Source organism: Phasianus colchicus, unplaced genomic scaffold (assembly GCF_987193195.1).
Source record: "Phasianus colchicus unplaced genomic scaffold, bPhaCol1.hap1.1 HAP1_SCAFFOLD_48, whole genome shotgun sequence".
NCBI lineage: Eukaryota > Metazoa > Chordata > Aves > Galliformes > Phasianidae > Phasianus > Phasianus colchicus.
The window spans coordinates 846084-868270 of NW_028325226.1; the positions used below are offsets into that span (position 1 = coordinate 846084).

General features: G+C 49.2%; 1 long non-coding RNA gene across 16 annotated transcripts; it reads right to left on the bottom strand.

The window, feature by feature from the left end:
* Positions 1 to 1012: 1012 nt before the first annotated feature.
* On the bottom strand, positions 1013 to 18607 carry LOC149911990 (uncharacterized). Of its 16 annotated transcripts, XR_016462563.1 has the most exons (7): positions 17357 to 18607; positions 14994 to 15290; positions 11541 to 12038; positions 10049 to 11335; positions 9280 to 9403; positions 1689 to 2578; positions 1013 to 1170 (listed from the first exon to the last, which is right to left on the bottom strand). It is a non-coding gene; the product is annotated as an uncharacterized LOC149911990 (long non-coding RNA). The 16 variants fall into 16 exon arrangements; XR_016462568.1 differs by lacking the exon at positions 1689 to 2578; XR_016462561.1 differs by lacking the exon at positions 1013 to 1170 and having other exon boundaries at positions 1450 to 2578.
* Positions 18608 to 22187: the final 3580 nt, after the last annotated feature.

The following is a 22187-nucleotide window of genomic DNA, read 5'->3' on the forward strand; positions in this document are numbered from 1 at the left end:
GGAGGTGCCTCCCATTTGGGGAGCCCCAGGTCCTCAGTGGTTTTTGAGGAGGTTCTGGTGCCCACTGGGATCTCCTCATTTCTCCCACTGCAGCTTAAGTTGCTACGAGGAAAGCGGAACTCCCATTCCCTTCCCCCTCTGCTGGCGCTCCCAGATCCCGTGGTTGTGAATCTTCCTATCAAGGTGAGTGACACTGGGGGACCCCTGTATCCTGCAGGGTCCTGGGCTGTGGGGGGACCCCAAATCCCTCTGGACTGGGAGGTGTGGAGGAGATCAAAAAGGATCCAAGAAGAACAGTGCCATCCCTGTAAGGTGCAGGTGATCGTCGTGGTACCATAAGGACCCCATAAGGTCACCCAAAGAACACAAAGGGTTCTGGTGCCATACAGACCAAATAAAGTGACCATAAGGTCACCGCCTGCACTTTGACTTTCAGGATGAAACACTGGTGCTGTCCCCACCATGTTCCATAAGGACTTGATCATCCCTGCATATCGCCACCAGATCTTTGAAAGAACACAGTCTGTTTTCCCATAAAGAAACACCAATAAACACCGCCAGCAAAGCTCCTGCGTCTGTGTGTCCCTCTATTCTTGCATCCATCAGTCCCTTTGTCCTTTTGTCCATGTGTACCCATTATCCCTGCAGTAACTCCATTATTCCACGATTCTGTGATATCCAGTGGGTTGAACACAGTACTGAAGTCGAGGAGATGGCACTGAGTGACGCTGGGGGGGACAGCCCACCAGAGGTAGCACCCAGTGTCCTCTGGAGCCCTCAGCACAATTTCTGACTCCTTTTGGTGCCGTTTGGATGCATTCTGTCCCTCCTGCACTCTCCCTGTGGGGCAGCTGCAGCCCCTGCCCTCTGCTTCCCTCTCCCTCCATCTCTTCTTCCCTCCATCCCTCCCTCCATTCTTCCTTCAATTCCTCCTCACTTGGCCTTGCCTTCTACCCGCCCTCCCAGCCAGTGGCAGGGCACCCAGTGCATTTGAATTGAAGCCATAAGAGGGTGCTGTAGTCCTGGTGCTTTATAATCCTAACAAAGCTTTTTCATTTTCCCCTTGATGTAGCCCACCAAAATCTTTCTCCATTGCAATTAATGATCCCTTTAAAGGCTGTGATCTGGGGAGGTCAGCCAAAATTTCCTGGTGTATCCGTTGTTTCATACCTACAGAAAAGGAGCACCTTTTACTAAGTCAAGCTTATGCAAAAAATAAAGAAGTGTTTTTGAGGTTGCTTACATTCATTTTCTTCCTGACTAATATATATATTCTATATATTATCTATATTATCTATCTATATTATCTATATTATCTATATTATCTATCTATATCTATATATTATCTATCTATCTATATATTCTATATATTCTAATATATTTAGCTTTTTATTCCCTTCAATCCTTTCTACAATATGGCAATCAATGCAGAAGAGAGAAAAAAACACATTTGAAATAAACAGAGAAAGACAAGCTCATTGTCACTGATGTGTCGTTTTGCTGTTGTGGCATGCCTTCTGGTATTCTGCCTTCTCTGTTATCTGTCTATACTATTAGCTTTTTGGATCAAAGCCATTTTCTCTACACATAGAGTTATATGAACGATATTGTAGAGCCTTTGGTTTCTCAGCACTGGCATTTGTGAAGGGATAAATGGCTACTGCCCCGTTGCAAAAAGGAACTAATACCAAGATGCATTTGTTGCTCTGAGCTGTCGTGGGCTGGAGTCCTGCAAAGTCAATCTGCAGTCATTCCCCTGGGCCTTCGGTACACTGGTGCTGGCCTGAGGCTTTTACTCCAGCATAATCAGCACTGGTCAGGGCACAAGCATGACAGTTCTTACATCAGCAATCTACTGTCTTCCTCATGTTACGTCACAAATCAGTGTCCTTCACTCCGCTTAGACCATTTGTTTTTGCTCATGGGTTAAGTGGATTAGACAGCTTTTAGTAAATTGAGGCACAGTCCAATAATGTTTGCCTTCTGCCACTATAGCACAATACATTTGATTTTCCCTTACTCAGAGGATTGGCCGGATGGATCTTTTCACACTGTTCCACTTAACTTCCCTAGCTGGAAGGAGATGTTCTCCCCAAATAATGGATTCTACCACAGTTACTTGGCGTGACCTGCACTCGACTCTTTCAGTCTGAGTTTGCCACAGATAATCCAGGACGTTTCGCGGATATCTGGATATCTACTAAGAACCAGGAAGAGTTTCTTGGATTCCAGTGGCCACTTCAACTGTGGATCATCCCCAGCAATCCACTGTCTTATTGTGGGGGGGAGGATTTAGTGCCGGGCTGGGCTGCAGTACAGGGACAAAGACAACTGCTAGCAATCAGATCCCTTGGGGCTCTCCTTCCAGGCTCCATCTGCAGTCCCAAAGGGCTCTGGTCTCCTGCAGGTTCTCTCTGACAACTGTTAGTCCCAGGCAGGTACCTCAGGAACACCAGGGCCTATCGAGATGGCACCGGCTGCTTGTGGTCACACGGTGGAGCTCTGCTTGAAAACCTGAAGTCATCTTCAGTGTTTTTCAAACACTCAGCACCTCCTCATGAGCTGCCCTGGTTCAATCCTGTCAGTGAAACACGCACACAATAAGTGGAATTTCTATCATGAGAAAACGTGACCTTTCAGGATGGATATTCACAGTATGGAAAGAAATACCAATCTTCCGCTGTTCTTGCACTGACAACTCTCTCTCATTCTGTGCATGTAACTGCCCTCATTTTACAGGTATTTCCACCTGCCCTGATTAGGCTGACCACGTTGGAAGCCACCTTTCCAGCTGCCTGTCTCAACCTTTGCAGTTTCTATTGTTATCCCAATTTCCTCTCCCCTTAATCTCTGATCATTTATAGCCCTTTTAATGAGTGCAGTTCTTTGAGTTTCAGGGAGCTAATGTTTGTCCCTCCTTAGCAGTTTGTCTCACTGTGTCCTTAGCCAGCTAACTGTTTAATTAATATGCCTTTCATATTAATATTTATCATTTCCTATCTATGTACGTGACATATTTCTTGTACAGTCATCTTTTGGGAAGGAGAACTTCAGTGGAGGCATACAGCTGAGGAGTACGTTCTATTTCTTGGTAACCTGTGTTACGCTTTGTTACGCTTACTGTTCTTTGTTTAAACGTAAGAGAAACCCTTCTGCACCCGTGTCCTCTGAGGAGAGCAGGTGGCAGCTGCTACAAAGGATCTGAAACATTCAGTGCAGACTTTAGAAGAGAAGTCTGATGTAAGGAAAAGCAAGGCAAGTGCCAGGTGGCATTAAGCAGACAGGGCTGGGGAGATGGGCAGTCACGTTGTCCATGCAGTGTCAGATTAAGCAACTGCTCTTCCTGCCTATGCAGGTCTCCTTAAGGGACACCCTGGATCCACCCTGGATCCACATCAATTGGAGAACGATGCTCCAGAGCCAATGGAAGAACATTATGGAACAGACACAGCTCACTGTAACCTTCTGCACTTTAGAAAGATCCACAGTATATTTAGTGCTACTTCTGCGAACGTAAGGTACTGAGAGGAGAATCACGGAATCATTAAGGTTGGAAAGCTCATCCAGTCTAACCATCCACCTGCCACCAACACTGCCCAACAAACCCTGTCCTGAAGTACCACAGCTACCCTTTCCTTACGCACCTCCAGAGACTCCACCGCTTCCCTGGGCAGCCTGTGCCAATGCCTCGCCACCCCTTCTGGGAGAAACTTTTCTTACTATCCAATCTGAACCTCCCATGGTGCAATGTGAGGCCATTCCCCGTAGTCCTATTGCTATTTACCTGGGAGAAGAGGTCCCATCTCGCTGTAACCTCCCTCCAGGTAGCTGGACGGAGCGATAAGGTCTGCCCTGAGCCTCCTCTTCTCCACACGGAACCATCCCAGCTCCCTCTCCCACTCCCCGTTAAGTCTTGCGCTCCAGACCCCTCCCAGCTTTGGTGCCCCTCTGTGGATACACTCCAGGGCCGCCATGTCTTCTTGTAGGGAGCGGCTGGGCTGGGCTGGGCTGCAGTTGATGGGACAAGGACAACCGCTAGCAATTTAGATCCCCTGGGGCCACTGGCAAATCACAGCGACGATCGCATCCCCGCTCCTGACTGCCCCATTTCAGGCTGCCATTGGGCTCCTTGGCCACTGGAGGGCACTGCCGGCTGTCACCAGCACCCCAGACCCTTTTCGTCCGTGCAGCCTTACAGCCGCTCTGCCCCAAGCCTGTAGTGACGGTGCCTGGGGTTTCTGTAGCCGAAAAGCAGCACTCAGCTCTTGACGTTCTTAAAGCTCATGCAGTTGCAGTCAGCCCAGTCATTCAGCCTATCTCAGTCCGTCTGTGGGACGCTTCCTCCTAACTTGGTGTCATCTGCAAACTTACTGAGGGTGCACCCAATTCCCTCATCCGACTCGTCAGTGAATACACTGAACAGGACAGGCTGCAGCGCCGACCCCTGAGGAACGCCTCTCAGAACTGGACTCCATCTGGATCTCTCTGGGCCTGGCCCTCCTAGCAGTTTTTTACTCAGCAAAGAGTGTACCCATCCCAGCCATGGACTGCCAGCTTCTCCAGGAGAATGCTACAGGAGGCGGTGTCAGAGGCTTTGCTCCAGTCCAGGTAGCTTCCACCCACAGCATCTCATCCACCAGGTGGGTATGTAGTCATAGGAGGACATCAGGATGATCCTTCTCGTAGATGGGCACCACATTAGCAAGTATTCAGTCACCTGGGAACTCCCTGATTGATTAGGGCTGCTAGGATGCCACGTCCACCAACTCCCTCAGTACCCTCAGGTGGATCCAGTCCAATCCCACGGATGTGTGACAGCCCGGGTGGAGCAGCAGGTCACGTGCTGTTTTATTCTGAATTGTGGAGGGTTTATTCTGCTCCCCACCCTGTCTTCCAGTTCAGGGGGCTGAGTACCCTGAGAATAACGGGCCTGACTATTAAAGACAGATGTAAAAAAGGCGTTGAGAACCTATCTGCTTTTCCTCATCCTTTTTCCTTGCACTGGGGTGGAAGGGGATCCATCCTGTGCCAGCCACGTGCACTTGTGTTAGGCTGTTAGGGTGCCTTGGCATGTTTATACAGATATTTATTTGGGTCCCAGATTGACCAACTGAACTGAGTTAGATTCAGAGAATCATAGACTGGTTTAGGTTGGAGAGATATTAAAGATCATACAGTTCCAACCTCTCTGCCATGGGAAGGGTTGTCATGCAGTAGATCAGGTTGCCCAGAGCCACATCCACCCTGGCCCTGAATCCCTCAAAGGATGGGGCAATCCAAAACCTTTCTGGGGGACCTCTTCCTGTGCCTGACAGCCCCCACAGTGAAGAATTTATTTGATCACCAACAAAGATATTAAAAACAGCAGTCCCAAGATGGAACCCTGAGGGATTCCTTAATATAACCACTTATTGTTAGCCTCCACCTGGACACAGAGCTGCTGACCACAACCCTCAGGCTGCAATCATACAGCCAGCTACTAATCCACTTTTCAAATCCACGTATCTCCAAATCAGAGATAAGGATGTGGAGTGAGACCATATCAAAGCCTTGCACAAGTCCAGGTAGATTACTTCAGTGTATGGGAACTGCTGAGTCACGGCCTGAACCTCTGATTAGTCACCTGAGGCGAGCAATGAGGCAGCCCTGGGAGCACAGGTGAAAGCAATTCACCTGTGCTGCAGGAAGGGGTGGAGCCTGGCTGCAACTCTCCTAGACCCATTCAAGAGCTGACTACCAGTGGGGAAGGATCTCTCTCTCTCTCTTTGGAAGATCTACTCCACTGGTCTTTCCTGAGCGAGCCCACGACACGGGTGAGCCTTCTATTTATTCTCTTTGTCTCGCTGTGCCTAACTCTCTTGTTTATTTCATTACTATAACATCTTAATATTATTAAATTATATAATATTCCTTTATATAACTTTCATTGATTATACACTTGGCAAGCCAGGCAGGCAAGCCGAATATACTGAAACTTACACTATGTCCTTTCTTTGGAATTTCTGTAAATGGTTCAAGGGGGAGAACACTACCCCCCTAGATAAGATAATTCCAGGGCAGATCCCAGGATTTGCGGGATCCCCTTATTATGAATTGGCAACTATCATTGAAAAATGGGGTCCCCTAAGTGTTGTGGGAAACGTTTCCCCATATCGCCTAGTGGATTACTTTCAGGGACTAGTCAAAGATATATTAGTCACTAGAGAAAGACAATTAGCTGCTTCTACAGTGGCATGGCCACTATTAAATGCTTTAAACAATGCCGAAATAAGGAATAATACTTCAGTGAATGAAAATGAACTTTTAAAAGATCGTATTGAAAAGTTAGAACAGGAACTTGGCCTATTAACAGGAAAAAAAACCAATTCTACGTCTTCCAATAGGTCAAGTTCGTAGTATTTCAACAAACAATGACCAGGCTCCTGAATCAACGGACTGTGTTGATCAGGAAAATAAACCATCTAAATCGGATCTTGAATCCCCAATTTTGACGGACGCACTAGAAGTCCGTCCTGTTATATCTCAAAAAACAAAAAAGGTACAGGACAGACCAGCAGGGGTGCCACCTGATCAGTGGCCCCCCGCTCAAACCCACTTGCACGTAACAGCCCAACCGTACACGGCAACAGAACTGATGGACTTAGTCCAACGATTCAGGCAGAAACCTAGAGAAAGTGTGCCGGCTTGGTTATTAAGACTATGGGATTCTGGGGCAGAAAGTGTTCTGGTGAATGGCCTGGAAATAGCCAAATTGGCCACAATGACCGTCCATCCTGCTCTTAGACAGAGATTATATGCAGGTAATCAATATAATGATGAAAACCATTCAATAATAAAATGGTTAATGGCGGCCTGCCGTATGGTATGGCCCAATAAATCTGATGTTCCTTTACATACAGGGATGTGGTCCTCCATAAAACCAGGTAATGGTCACAGGATGTGCATTTTCAGTAGCCTAAGCGTAGCCTAAGTTGCTTAAATATTGCAACATATTGACATTGTGTGTTTATTGCTGTCTGTTTTTCAGGGCTTGCAAGAGTCAAAATGGAGCATGAAAACTGTAGTTAGAGAGTTTATTCTGCTAGGATTGTCTCAATCCCACAAAGTCCAGTCAATTCCCTTCTTCTTCTTCCTCCTGTTCTACATCATAATTCTCCCAAGCAACATCCTTATCATTCTCACAATTCAGGGGGATTCCCAGCTGGGATCACCCATGCATTTTTTTCCTGGCTAATCTGGCATTCTTGGATATCTGCTACTGTTCTGTGACCCCACCCAAAATGCTGGCTGACTTTTTCTCAAATCCTAAGATCAACTCCTACAAGGCCTGATTGACCCAGCCTTTGTTTCTTCACTTCCTGGGAGCAGCAGCAGCTTTCCTGCTGTTGGCCATAGCCTGTGACCGTTACGTTGCTATTTGCAAGCCTCTCCACTACACCATGCTTGTGAACAGGACTGTATGCTGTGCCCTGGCTGGAGCTTCGTGGGGCGGTGGCTTCATTCATGGCATCATTCTATTTGCTCTCACCATCAAGCTCCCCTTCTGTGGCCCCAACGTCCTGGACGACTTTGTCTGTGATGTGCGTCAGTTGGCGAACTTGGCCTGTGCTGACCTTACACGGCGGAACTTCTGATGTTCCTCAACAATGGAGTTGTCATTGTCATGTGCTTTGCACTTCTCCTCATCTCCTACATAATCCTCTTGCTGAAGCTCCAGACACACCAAAACAAAGAACAAAATAACCTCCACCTGCATTTCCCACATCATCATTGTTTTTGTCATGCTTGGCCCAGCTGTCTACATATATGTCCTACCCTCTGAGGCTGTCCCAATGGCAAAGGTTACCATTGGGAAACCTTTCTTTTCCATACTGTTGTCTTCCCTTGACTAATCCCATGATCTACATGCTGTAACAAGGAGATCAAAAGCTCCGTGTGGAAGTTGGTCAGCAAATACATATTTAAAAAAAAAAAATTTGAAAGAAATAAATGAAAGTTTATTTGTTCCTCGTTTTGTTCATGCAATTTTCTTAGGAACAAATCCACACTGTACATTATGTAAAAGCATAATGTACAAGTGATAACCTTCAAGAAGTCCTTTTCTATCAAAAAAATCCCTAGAGTGATACTAAAACCTGTATGGAATAAGTTAAGGAAGAACCAACCTGTGTAAAGGAACCAACTCATGCAGTATGAAGTTAGCATTAAGAATCTTTTAAATTCATTAGAAAGTATCTGGTAGGTGTTGAGACTTCATAGAACTATTACTGGACTACTGGTTCAGCTTCAACCATGGTAATTCATTATTTCAGTTTATAGTCAAACTTTCACTGTTGATGCTGCCTTCTCATTGGACTCATTCATGATCCCACTATTGAATGAGTTGATTACATTTCCACAAAGGGAGAGTGTGAAAGCTGCTGGATGATCCAGCTTGCAGGCAAGCTTTGCAATTCATATAGCATAGGTAAGACATTGCAATCTTTTAAGTAAAAATCAAAGACAATGTAGCTATAGCTTTACAGGACGTGCAGATCATAAACTTCATCCATACAGTTACAGACATTTGCAGCACAGATGTCTGTCTGAATTAGTCACTAAGGATTCCAGCAAAACTAACAGGCATTTCCAGGGAGAAGTTCAGCTAACCCTTTCTTAATTTCTACTTTGAGAAGTAATAAACCATGCCTTAGGCGTTTTTGTCTCGCCCCTTGTACTTGCCCTGTAATCCACTTTATAGTTTGACCCCAAGGTGGTCAGCCAAATAATTCTTCTCAATGGGAAACTGTGCTTTCAGAGAGCATGGTTTTCTTACTGCAGTGTAACTTCCTTAGGCAGTGTAGATGATGCAGAGTGAGCTAAACACATCTCCGTCCACAAAGTCCTCCAATAATCTCTCAGAAGACATTGCATCCTACAGGTCACGGAGTTCTTGGTTCTCACATAACGCTCTAGCATGCTGTAAATATCCAAATGCAGTTGCCCTTGCAGTAGGGTATTTTTGTTCTTGTTGTTCCTTTCTTCACTAACTTTCTACATATCACTAGGTGAAAGAAAACGCCATAAATTCAAGAGTGCCTTTCTCAGGAATGCACTCAGCTCTGAGCACCACCACTTATACACGGCCTTCTGTCACACTGCTGCCATCAGCTGCCGCTGTCGGCCTCCCCAGTGCTTCCACCATGGTTACCTGACATCCCTACAGTCCTGCACCCACTCAGAAGTAATACTTAAAATGCATTCTTCCATACTTCATGACAGAGGACTGAAGAGACTCACTTTTGCGTGGTGCTAAGGATGGTCCATCCCCAACACGTCCCTTTGCGCGCTGCAAGGCCCAGCTGGCATTCTGGCAGCCTGCTGGCTGCTGCTCCCTAACGCAGGGAACCGCACTGTGCTGCTTCTCAGGAGAGAAAGAAAGGAGGGTCCATGGAAATGGGCACCCAACATCTGCAAAGAGATGCAGCGTTCCAGATCATGCCAGAGACAGGATATCACAGTGCTGAGTCATTAGCTACCACTAAAGGAAACAAACATTTGGGAGAGTATTCACAGCAACTGCTGCAATTTCTGGGCATATCCCAGCTTTCTTACTATTCAGGTGGAGAAGACTGGCGCTCACAGACATCAGTTCAGTGGGTTAAACCAACACACCTGCAAAATGCCAGCATTATTCAGGAAACAGTCTTCAGGTGCCACAGTTCAATCCACGCAAAGTTATTGTGCAGAGCCTTAGCTCTTGACTTCCATTTCTTCCCTAAATTTTACTACTGCAAGCAGCTAGAACAAACCTTTCAGGTGAAATTCAGGGCAGCAGGGACCTGGCAAACCATAACTAGGTGCAGCTGGCAGGAGGGCAGTTCACGCTCTTTGCTCCCACCCTGCCCCAGCAGGTTAAGGAGCCTGGCAATGCTGTCCTGTTGCAGCACATGCAGAATCCAACCGGTTATGGAGGTAACAAAGGACCAGTAGTGCTCCCCCTGCTCCAGCTTTTCCCCTTCAAAATGAGAGAAAGGAAGAAAACCCAAACAAATAAATCCAGCCATACTTTTCCATATGCAGAGCAGGAATGGGAACTGCGTCTGTCTTCTCATTGAGACAGTGGTGGGGAAGCTCAGTTCCTGGGGTCCTCTCCACAGGGACTGCCCCCTGGCTTCACTCTTTCTTCAACTGCCTCAATCCCCAAAATCTCCTTTTGGAAAGAATCCCTAAAGAAAGAATCTGCAAGTGAAAAATAGTAAGGAGAAGCATTTTCCCAGCTTTCTTCTATCATGCACTCTAAAGTACTCTTGAGTAGGACAGTGTCTTAAAATCAACTGGTTACAAGAACCATCCCCAAAATACAACTAGATTCTGTACAGCTGCCATGATTTCTGACAGCAAGTGTTCTCCATCTCCTCAACATTTATACACCTTGAAGCAAGTGGCTGGTGTTGCTGTCATGAAGAAAACTCCCTTTGTCTTCCACCCCTACTTGTATATAGCTGCACTGGTACGATCCACGTGTTCAACAGACCTCAGCTCTGCCTTAGCCAGGCACAGTGGCTGTCCTTCTCCCTCCCAGCTCACACACCAGAGCACTGCTGTGCCACATGGTAAGAGCAGCAGTGACAGTGGGCAGCACCCATCAGCCTCCACCCTGCTCTCACCACCAGCTGGGACAAGGGCTGACACAGCGGGCCCACCCCAGCCCAGCTTTTCTTCTGAGACACCTCCCAGCAACCACCCAGCACCAAACCCAGTTCACCCACTCGGCCTGCTCAGCCTGAGCTGTGCCCAGCTCATGCACGTGCTGCAGCAGTGCTTCTGACGGGTTCTCACAGGGCGATCTCTCTCAAGGAAGGCCCAGAGCCCAGTCTCTGCGTGCAGCACCAGCTCTGCTCACCAGCTGTGGGACAAATGCTCCCACCCCAGCAACAGTTGTGACCTCTGTGAGTGCCCACATCACTTCTGGGCCTCCATCAGACGTAATCCAAATTTTAAGAAACCAACAGCAGGGTCACCCAATGGAGTTATCTGAAGTAAAATAACAAAGAAGTTAAGATGACTCTTGTGTAGCCAGCTCAGGTCCCCCTCTTGCTCAGGTGCTGCATGATCGGACAAAGGAGATGTTGCCTCTGAGGTGGAGGCTGGAAGGGTCTGGGCTTTCAAACTGTCAGCAAGCATTTGGATGAGCCACCTTCCTGCTGAGGAGCTCCTTAACAGCATTCCTGCCTCCTCCGGTACCGTACTGGGAGATGCTCCAGAGTTCATTAGCCTGGACTCCCATCAACAGCTGCTCCTGCACTGACCTTCACTCACACTCTGATACTGTCCACTTCCAGCACAAGCTGACCTGCAAGGAAATGTGGGATTAATGCAAATGCAGAAGCCCACGGCTGTGTCACCACCACGTATTGCAGCCTTGGGAAGTCAGCTACAACTACAACCTTGGTCACAATTAAAACAGGCACAGTACATTAACTGTGACCTCTAAACTGAAGTAATTGTCACGATCAGAAATACATACTGAAATCACTCACTTAACTATTGGTGGTTACCTCCAAACTCTTTTGCTTTTGGGAGAATATGGACTCAGAATTGAAGGATACAAGAAAAATGACATCTGCTTCACTGGAGGTGGTTAAGCTTGGAAGTAGGATTCCAAAATGAAAAGGTTTTCAACTCCTTATAAGGCAGAAAGCGATGGGATGATTGCTGACGCCTGCAGAAAGCCTGATCTGCTCTGCCACAGGTGGCTGAATGACACAAAAGCTGTGCTGCTCATTCAGAAGTGCGTGGGGCATGGGGTGGGCATGGGGCACCAACACACGGGATGTCAACACTCCTCGGGCACTTTCCCATCAGAAGGGAATTCCCTTCTCCCTGCCATGCCATGTCCACACCACTCCTAAGGGCTGTACTGACACAGTCAGCACAGAATCCATGCAAACGTTCTTTTCTCATCGTGGTGGTTTTTAACAGATGCAAGCAATGAGACATCAGGTCACTGTGTGGGCTGCTGGGTGACACTGCCATCATTTCCAAGCCATTGCTTCCTAGGGGCAAATAAAGTAAAATACTTTAAGAAAATTTCACACAGAGATTGCATACTATACTATTCTTTTACACAAAGCAGAAGGACAAAACAGGAGATACGTGCAGCTGCATCAACACCCCAGTTGCTGAAGGAATGGAAAGAGATCAAATGACAATACGTTATTCTCATACAAGGACTGCTCATCAGCACCCACTGCCCAAGGAGCAATGCAGGGAAGACTTGCATTTCTTCTTCTCCTAGCCAGAAACTGTTTTTCCTACCTTAAAAAGGAAAGGAAAAAAAGCCTGACATAGTGCTGACAGGGCAGGCAGATGTGGCACACCAAGGCATACTGAATCTGCAGAACATTTGAAACTTTCACCTTTCCTCCAAGAGCAGTCTAAACCTTCCATACCCACTCCTACTTTCACCACTATTCTTACCAAAGCTGCTTTTTCAGCTGGGGCTCCTCTCTGTCCTCAGCAGTATGACTCAGCACACAGATGCACCTCAGCTCCATTTCGTTTCCACACCCACTTTGTGGGACCGTGGGTTTCCCATCAGAAGGCTTCACACACACCGTGCGTTCAGCTCAGTGAAAGGAGACACAGCTGATACAGGCTTGTTGTGCAAGAGAAATCCAGGTTCTCTTCTCATTCCCACAATCCTTCCAGTAGTTCAGTCCATTTGGTACATTACCATGTCCCGGATTCTCAGCTGTGTTTTCCACACACTAATCTGTCTACCAACAATGCATACACAGGAACCAAGAAACCAATAGCTACACTCAATCATAACCCAGGGCAAGGAAATCTCAGAGCAATCCTAAGTGAAATCACCACTTTTCTGAAACTCTGCCTCAAGCTCCTCACGCTCCCCCTCAACTCTTTTCTCAGAAGCCCACTCCTCTGCTTTTTCCTTTTCCTCTGAATGCTTGCATTTTTGTGCAGCCAGGACTTGGGAGAAAGCTGGGATGCAAACTGCAGAGAACTGTCCCAGCAATGAACAAACAGAAAGCCTGGGCAGAAAGACAGTGCATCAAGTCCAGATGCCTGTTATGTATCTGTACCTCTCTTTGGTGCTTTCTCCAGCTCTGTCTTCTTCCCCAGCCTTTCCGCACGGCCATGCTGCAGTGGAAGGCCACTGGCGTCAGTTTCTCGCAGAGAGAAAGCAGGAAATACTTGAAGAGCAACTCTTTGGAAGAAGATTTTAGCACAGCCAGCCACTAACTTCAAGTTTTCAAGCACAGTTTCTTAAATTTGCCTTTCCACTGCTCTAACATTATGCCTTCCTTACAGTCAACACGAGGCACTTTTCTCTCTCCTCCATCACACACACCCTTTCACACAGTCCTATTTAGATGAAAGTACCCAAACTACAGCTCACAAAACATTCTTACCCACAGAGGCTTTCCATTTCCCCCTTTCTCAATAAGAGTCAATAGAATCTCATGCTCCATCCCTAAAATAAAGTACAGCCTTTCCATGTCACAGAAAGCAGTTGCCAATAGAATCCTTGTCCTATTAGCCCACATCCACCAAAATCCCTCCAATACACCATTTCTACAGCCAAAACAAACTCATTTTTTCAACTGAAATGCATTTACAGAAAGTATTACTAGTCTCATTCCTGCTGAGTGAGTGGCAAATGAATCCACATCTGTCTGACAGCTCTACAATGCACAAAGCAAAGCTGCACAAGCAAACACAACGCTGTCAGGTGCATGAGCTGAGAAACACTTCATTCCTAAGTCAAACAACTGTGAGTACAAGTACCTCCACACTGTTTGGCCTCTCCAAGGAACAGACACAGCTCTAAGAACCATTTAGACACAGACTCGGATCGCTCTACTGCCACCGACAGCCACTGTCAGCCTCTCTATTGCTTCCAGTACAGCGCTGCCATCAGTCACTCTTTCCTCTCAAGACTCTCTTGTTTTCTCACTTACCTCCTTAGTTGCACTAAGGAAATGGTTTTGCCATTAGCTACGGCATCCACCCCCAACCAAACCAACACATCTATCAGTCAGCAGGGTTGCACCCCATGAGGCCAGGCCTCATGCCATGACAGCAGAGGAGCAAGGTCCAAGGCTGCAGCAAGGGAGAATTTGCTCAAAGGCAACAGCCGTGGGCACAGAAATCAAGGCAAGAAGCTGCTTATCTTCAGAAGGATTCAGGTAGGCAGGGATCTCCTTTGCCTACACTGCCAACCCTTCAATGAGGGCTGGGAAGGGGTGGATCCTGGCTCCACCCCTTCTGTCATTCTGGAACATTGCATGCTCTGGGTTGGCCCTGCCTTTCTACCAGGTGAAAAATCAGGTTTCAAGCCATGTCTCAGCATTTACACTACAGCATCCCTTAGCATTAACTCCACAGGACAACCCTTAACCCTTTACCTTAACCTAAAAGGCTAATCCTTAACACTCACCCCAAAAGATACTCCTCAGCCCTAATCCAAAATGCTAACGCTTAACCCTCATTCCCATCTCAAAAGTGCTGCTGTTGTCCCTAACAAAAAGGACAAGCCATAAACCCCCAACCAGGTGGGCACACCCCCACCATCACTAACATCAAGTGTTAAGCCTTAACCTTTAAACCTAACAGAAAACAGTAACATGAAACCCTAACCCCAAAGGGTTACCCTCAGCACTTAGCTCTAGCACTAAACACTAACACTTCATCACAATCCACAAGTGTAAACCTTAGGATCATAGGATCACCACGGTTGGAAACAACATCTAAGATCATCTAGTCCAACATTTCCCACTAAATCACATCCCTCGGTACAACACCTAAACACTCCTTGAACACCTCTGGGGATGGTGATTCCACCATTTCCCGTTCCATAAAAACCTAACCCAAAAGGGTATATCCCATCACCATCACCCACAAGGGTAACTGCAGACAAAGGCAATAGCAAATACAGCTGCTTTAAACCAGTCCTAAATTACCCAAGAAAAGTAAAGGACACAAACCTGTAAATACAGAATGAGCCAGCAGGATGAGGAAATGAGCAGAGATTTCAGAAACGCGTCTGCTGTCAGGGAGGGGAGTTCAGGCCTGCCCCAGCACCACAGATCTCCATGACACGACACAACATGGGGAGGTGGCAAAGGTGACAGGGCTAGGAGGAGAGCTGGCGGAGGAGGAAGGTTGGATGCCTGGCAGTTTGAGAGGGACTGAGGTAGCCTCACCCATCACAGACGTGGTCAGCGCAGACACTTTGGTGTCCGACATGATGTAAAGTGTCTTCGTAGGGCTGGACGTGGTCACTGCAGAGAAGGAAAGAACGTGGTCAGCAGTTGTGGGGACAGGGTGCCTACCCTGGGCTGCAGCCCCGGCAGCAGAGTTGCAGGGCTTCAAACTGCACAGAAAACCCCCTTGTCTCATTTTGTTTTCAGACTGACTCCAAAATAAACCCCAGCACTGCCACAGCCTGCGCAGAGCACAGCAAGGGAGCCCCAAACCTTTCAGCTCCCTTTCTAGACCCCTCAGAGTCTGAGAATCCTCCCTCCCTTTAGTGATCTCACTCTCTCCCCAGGGGGCTAGGACCATAGGCTTCTTCCTTGGCCATCCCACTCTCAGAGCTGTCACACAGCTCGTGCATCTTCAACTCTGACCCACCAGCACTGAAGCGCACACACCACCTGACATGGCTTCACAAGCAACCATCTGCCTTCGCATCACATGCCTCTACCTGCCTTTGCTAAGCAAGCACGCACCTACCTGCCTTTGCTTTGGAAGCATGCACACGCTTCCCTTTGCTAAGCAAGACCACAGTCCCTTTTAATCTCAGGAGGGAATAAAACAGCCCGAACAAAAAGGGTACAGCAAGGCTCTCTCTAGGACGCCTGTTGTCTCAGCAGAGTTGACAGTTACTTAAAATGCACAAAGTACCTACAAAACCATCACACTCAAACAAGGAAAGTAAACAAGTCCAGGATGCCGTGAAGGGTTCCTAGCTCTTTGTAGGTAATACCTGCTCCGTGGGCACAGGATGCGCACAAATTGCCCCTCATCTCTTCCCCATCCCCTTGCCCCCCCCACCCCCCGTGATTTCCACAGGCATTTAGAGACTCTGTGGAAAGGCAACATAAGGCTCATGGAGAAGACTGGATGTACATGAGGTTTTTCCCTTCCCTGGTGCTAGAGCACTGCTTGTCTAGATGATGAATGTTTTTCATACAAGCACCAACCAAGCGTGGCAACAAACAGCTGAAATGGCATTTCCCCTGCAAAACAACCAGCCTGTCTAAAGACCTCACCTCAGAGACTTGCCAGAAAGGCCAGAACTCCCTTTTGGCAGGCTTACTCACAGAACAGCAGGCTTCTCTTCACCGTGCATCACATGGACACAAACAGGCTGTTTGTGCAAGGAGGGCAATTTCACCTGAGCACCTCACCATATGTGTTCCCTCCACCCTGCTTTTCTGCAGAGATACAAGGATAAAAACCTCAGTTCCTCTGAGCAACGACTGGAAGGAACTCTGGAAAATTCTCCATTCAAAAGCAGCTCCTCTGTGGTCTTGGTTCCTGAGGGCTCCTTTGGATCACCTTTCAGGCAAAGTGTAGGAGGTTCTACTGTACAAACCTATGTACCTTGGTACCTTTTTCCACCCCAAAACTAATTCTGACAGAGTTGTGATGCAGACATTGGACACGGAGAAGAAGAGAAAAAGAACAGAAGAGAGGATAAAATTAAGGATACCGGTAAGGAAGAAGCGCAGAAGATGAAAAGCACAATAGGATACAGGCAAGACAGCAAAAGAGATGAGCAGTAGCGGAGAGAATAAAGGGAAGAGACGCTGAGAAGGATAAGAGCAGAAGGAGAACAGACAAGAAAGAAAGAAGAGCAGAGAAGAAGAAAAAGGATGTAGGTAAGAAAAACAAGCAGACAAGGAGAAAAGCAAAAGAGGTATTAGCGTATACAGAGCGTATACAGAGAAGACAAAAGCAGAAGTGGAGAGAAGCTGAAGAGGAAAAGCGAGAAAGGAAGTCTGGCAGAAGTACAAGAGACGGTAAGAGAGGAAAGTGGCAAATGAGAAGAGCAGAAGAGAAGTGAGTACAGAAGAGCAGAAAACGAAAAGAGCAGTAAAGAAGAGCAGATCGTGCTATGAAGAGAACAGTAAAAGGAGAGCACATGAAGAAAGAGGAGAGAGGACAGTGAAGAAGGAACTGCAGAAGAGGACAGTAGAAGAAGGTGTGAGGACTGGAAAGAAACAAAGTGAGTGTAGTAACAGGACACCATTTCCCTTGGGACTCTGCAATCTCTTTCATTTCTGACAGACGGAGGCGCTGAGAAGAACAAGAGCCATGTCTGTGTTCACCAAGGACTCACCTCTGCACGTGCAGCGGCAGCTCTCAGAGAAGCCTTCTTTAGTCCCACTTTCCTCTCTTCAGGTCCTGGCAGGCATGGGGAGGAGCCTGACCACCAATGAAGACCGAAGCAAGACACTTATTGAGCACCTCAGCTCAGCTTTTTCCATGTCTGAGGAAGCCAGTTCTCTGTCCTCATTTATCAGAGGGGGAACGCTCTCCTTGGCCTGTCTTCTGCCTGCGTACCTGTAGAACCCCTTCTTGTTATTTTTCACATCCCACACCAAGTTCAGCTCCACCTGTGCCTTGGCTTTCCTAATCCTATCCCTGCACACAGACAGCAGCCCTGGCAGGAACGCAGCGCTGTGGCAATTTGCAGAGCTTAACATGCAGTTCCATCAGCGCATTGTGTTTTCGCACTCAGACGTTACTGGCTGCCGAGCGAAGCGGCTGATAAGGCCATAGTGAGCCACTTTTTCCTAGCAGTGTATGTGGGACCTGAGGAAAATGTCCTCGCGCGTGTTGAGGCAAAAGATAAAAGTATTCTACTGGGACTCTGGTGCTTCTCGTGAGGCACAGTCATGGAGGCAGAAGGTAGAAGTATTCATTTGTGTCCCCATGCAAAGTTATTGAGGAGGAACAAGGCTGTTCTCCCACTAAAGCTGAAAGTTTCAGAACGATCACTCATGGATTCCTTTTGCTAAACTCATGCGCTGGTTCTTAAACTGATGTGCTAATCCCTGCTGCTGAACAGAGCACCCCACATCAATCCCCCCTTTTCCTTTGAGGATTATGATGTTCACATCCTAATCCTCACCACCTTTGACCTTTCATACTTAGAGATACATCTCCACAGTCCAATCACACTACAAGGAAGGATGCATACATACAGCGATTACACACACCATCCCCACAAATAACTTCTTTAACCAGTGCAATTTGGGAAGCCAGGAAGTCACGCTGGTTTCAGCTCACATCGTCTTATGTTGTGCAGTATTTCACTTTGGTGCCATATCTTCTCTCCATCTGCTTCAATTCTACCACTCTGACCTACATGAACACAATATCATTTATTGCTGCATGAACTCCTTCTTGTGCACCTAACAAGATACCTGAAGCCCTTCTACATTGCAATACCACCCAGGCCAAGCTCTGGACTTTTTCCCTTTTCTTCTTCCTTTCTGCCCCTCTTCCCCTCTCTCCTTCTTCCTTTCCTTTCCTTCTTTTCCCTTGTCCCCTTTTTTTCCCCTTTTTCCATTTCCCTCCCTCCCTCCCTCCCTCCCTTTCTTCCCATTCCTCCCTCCCTCGCTCCCTCCCTATCAGCCTGGCTCTCACGCTGATGTCCAGATGCCCGTCTTCCTTTTCCCACACCTCCATGCTCTGCCCACATCCCCCTGTTTGGCTGCATCTCCCTGCGGATGTCCCACCCCACAGCCCCACTCACAGCCGCCATCCCCGGAGCTCTGCCCTCCCCCAGTCGCTCCCCCACCTCCCCAGGAGATCCCTGAGGGCTCTCCGTTCCCCCCCCACCCTTCTTCGCCCCCCGCTGCCCCTCGAGCCCCACTCGGGCTTCAGGCCGTGCGTGCAGGCCGCGCTGCCACGGCGACAGCGCGCCCCCCCTCCTTGCGGCGCGGGAAGCCGTCCCCGCGGCGACAGCGCATGCGCGGCGGCGTCTCCATAGCGACAGCGCCCCGGCGCGGCCGTTGCTCGAGCGACGCGCCGTCCCCGCTCCCCGCGGAGTGACGTCATCACGCGGCGACGCGAGGACGCGGCCACGCGGAAGCGGAGCGGGGCCCCGCGCTGCTCCAGCGCCGCGGCGCAGCCCCGGGACTCCGAGCGCCGCCTCAGCTTCTACGAGTGGGTGTTCGGGGGCGGCGGGGGCACCGGGGGCACCGGGGCTGGGGCCGTCCTGTCTTGGCCTCGTGGGTCCTCTGCTGCTCAGGGCCTCTGCTCGGCGGCGGGAGGTGCCCTGTGCCCCCCGCCCTTCCCCCCCACCCACGGTGTTTCACTGCCTTCCCCCCAACCCCCGCCGCGGGTCGCCCACAACCTCCCGAGTCCCTCAGTCTGACTGCTGGGCTTACGCTCTCCCCCCCAGTTCCCCGCCTCCACTTCCCCCATTCTCATCGCTGGAGTCCTCTTCCACCCGTCCCCTCAGTTCCTCCGTCACTGTCTGTCCCTGTTCCCCATTCTGACCCCCAGGCTTCCGTGTCTGTCTCTCACTGATCCGTTGTGTCCCCATTCTCTCCCCCGACCCCCCCAAGTCTTCGCATTTTCTCCCCTAGATTCATCCCCCTCCCCCGTCCGTTCTGTCTGACCCCCAGAATTCCCTGTCCCCTCAAGTTCCCCTGCTCCAATTCCCCCATTCACATCATAGAATCTCCTACCATTCCCCAGTCCCCTCTGTTTGCACCCCCAGGGTCCCCTGTCTTCCCTTCCTCCCCCTGCTTCTGACCCCATTTTCTGACCCCTACAGTCCCCTGTACCCCCATGCCCTCCTCCCTGCCCTCTGGAGTGCATTCCCCTATGTTGGCCCCCAATTTCCCCCAACTGGACCCCCTTCATGTCCCATAGAAGCCCCCCCACGACCTCCAGTTCTCCCCTCCCACCCCTCCCTCCACCCCCAGAACCCCTTTCCACTCATGTGGTCTGCCTCTCCTCTTTACCCCCCCTCCCCAACTGGCACTCTCTCCTCCCAGACTCCCTTTACACCCCACAGAAGCTCCACACAACTCTCCAGTTTCCCTCCTCCACCCCTCCCTCCATCCCCAGACCTCCTTTCCACCCCACAGAAGCCTCACTAGCTCATTTCTCCCCCTCCCACCCCCTTCTGAACCCCCCTTATCCCCCGTTGGAATCATGCAAAAGGATCTGCAGGAGAAGTCCTGGAGAGGTCTGGGGGCATCCAGGGGGTTCCAGACTCATCCAGAAGGGTCTGGAGTTATCCCAGAGTGGTACTGGGGCATCCAGAGAGTCCCCAGGTTGATCCCGTGGGCCCCTGGAAAGATCTGTAAGCTCCCACTAGGAGTCCAGGAGCACTGAGAAGTCTCTGGTTGTGAGAATCTTTCTTTGTTTTTTGGCTCAAAGCTTGCTTCCTGAGGTATTTCTTGTGATAAGACTCTGATTGATTTGTTGAGGAGGCAAGAGATGGGTGCTACCGTGTGACAATTGATATCCCTCTGGGAACATTTGAAAGCCCCTTCCTCCAGAGTTGCTTACCTCTGGAAGAGAGTGCTCAGAAGTGCTTACTGGCGGAAGATCTGGCCTGTGACTAAATAGCTCCAGCCTTGTATGGGAAAAATGGGGAACGATACCATCGTGTCCTGTGAAAAACAGGATGCAGATGGGCATCTCTGCTCCCTCTTATCTGCTGGCAAGGCCCGGAAGGTGGGAACAAAGGAATTTCTGCTGAGATCCCAGAGCCAGAAACTGCCACTCCAAGGAGAGCTGACTCAACCACTTTGGATTTGAGCTGTCACTCCAAAGACAGCTGACTCGACCACTTTGAAAGCATTGGAAAAGGGCCATCATCACCATGGTCACCGTCATCGTCGTCGCCATCAACAACAATGCCCTATCACCCACCACTACTGAAGATCAAAGGCTGAACTACGAACCACGCTGGATCCATGGTGGTGACTATGTCCCTCTTTCTTCCTATAAAGACTCCTTGCTTCTTCTTTCCTACCTTTTCTATCGCCCTCCTTTCCTTCCCCATTACCCTAATTCATAATAGCGTCCGTCCTCCCCTTCCCCATCTCCCTAATTAAGATCTGTAATAAACTGGTCGGACCAACATTTGAACCGTTGTTTCTTAATCTCACGCCGGGTATACAGATATTAAAAGAACCTCCTCTCCCTCCTATAAATCGGAGTGAGACACTGGTCTGATCTGAAGATGTCCCAGTAGAGTCTGGTACGGTGCAGGGAGTCCTCATGAGGGTCTGAATGGTCCTGGAGTCATCCAGAATGGTTTGGGGATGTTCCAGAGAGGACTTGGCGGGTCCGGGGGGTCCTCATGTTGATCCATGGGGTCTGTGGGTTCATCCAGAAGGGTCTGGAGATGTCCCAGAAGGATCCTGTGGGGTCCAGGGAGTCCCAGGTGTGTCCAGGACATCCTCAGAGGGATTCAGAAGGGTCTGAGGATGTCCCTGAGAGGACTTGTAGGGTCTGGGGGGTCCTTAGGTGGGTTCCAAGGGACCTGTTGTCTACTGGAAGGGTCTGGAGATGACCCAGAGGGGCACAGGGTGACTGCTGTCACCGTCATTGGGTGTCATTGGGTGTGGGCATCACTTGGGTGTCACCGTTACCACCATCTTTGAATGTCACCGTCATTGGGTGCCTCCAGGTGTCATTGGGTCTCACCGTCAACAGCTGTCACCATCACTGGGTGTCACCATTGTGACTGTCTTCAGGTGTCGCTATCATTGGGTGTCACTGCTTTTGGGTGTCTCTGTTGTCACCATCGCTGGGTGCCACTGAGTGTCACTGTCCTTGGGGTGTCACCATCATTGGGTGTCACTGTTGTCTCTGTCATTGGGTGTTACCATCACTCTGGTGACACTGTTAAAAAGGTGACTGCATGTGACCTCAGTGTGGAACAGCTGTGGCACAGTGTCCCCATCACTGGCTGTCACTTTTGTCACCATCACTTTTGTATCACCATCACTTGTGTGTCACCATCTCTCGGGTGACAGCATTCCCTGTGCTCTGACCACCACATGGGGGCAGGCACAGGTGGCCCCACACAGTCACCGTGCTGTCACTGAGCCTCACACTGTCCTTTGTCACCCCTCCAGGCCTGCCTACAGCCGGACCCAGTGACACCGGCGCCCTCTGGTGCTGTCACCATCGTC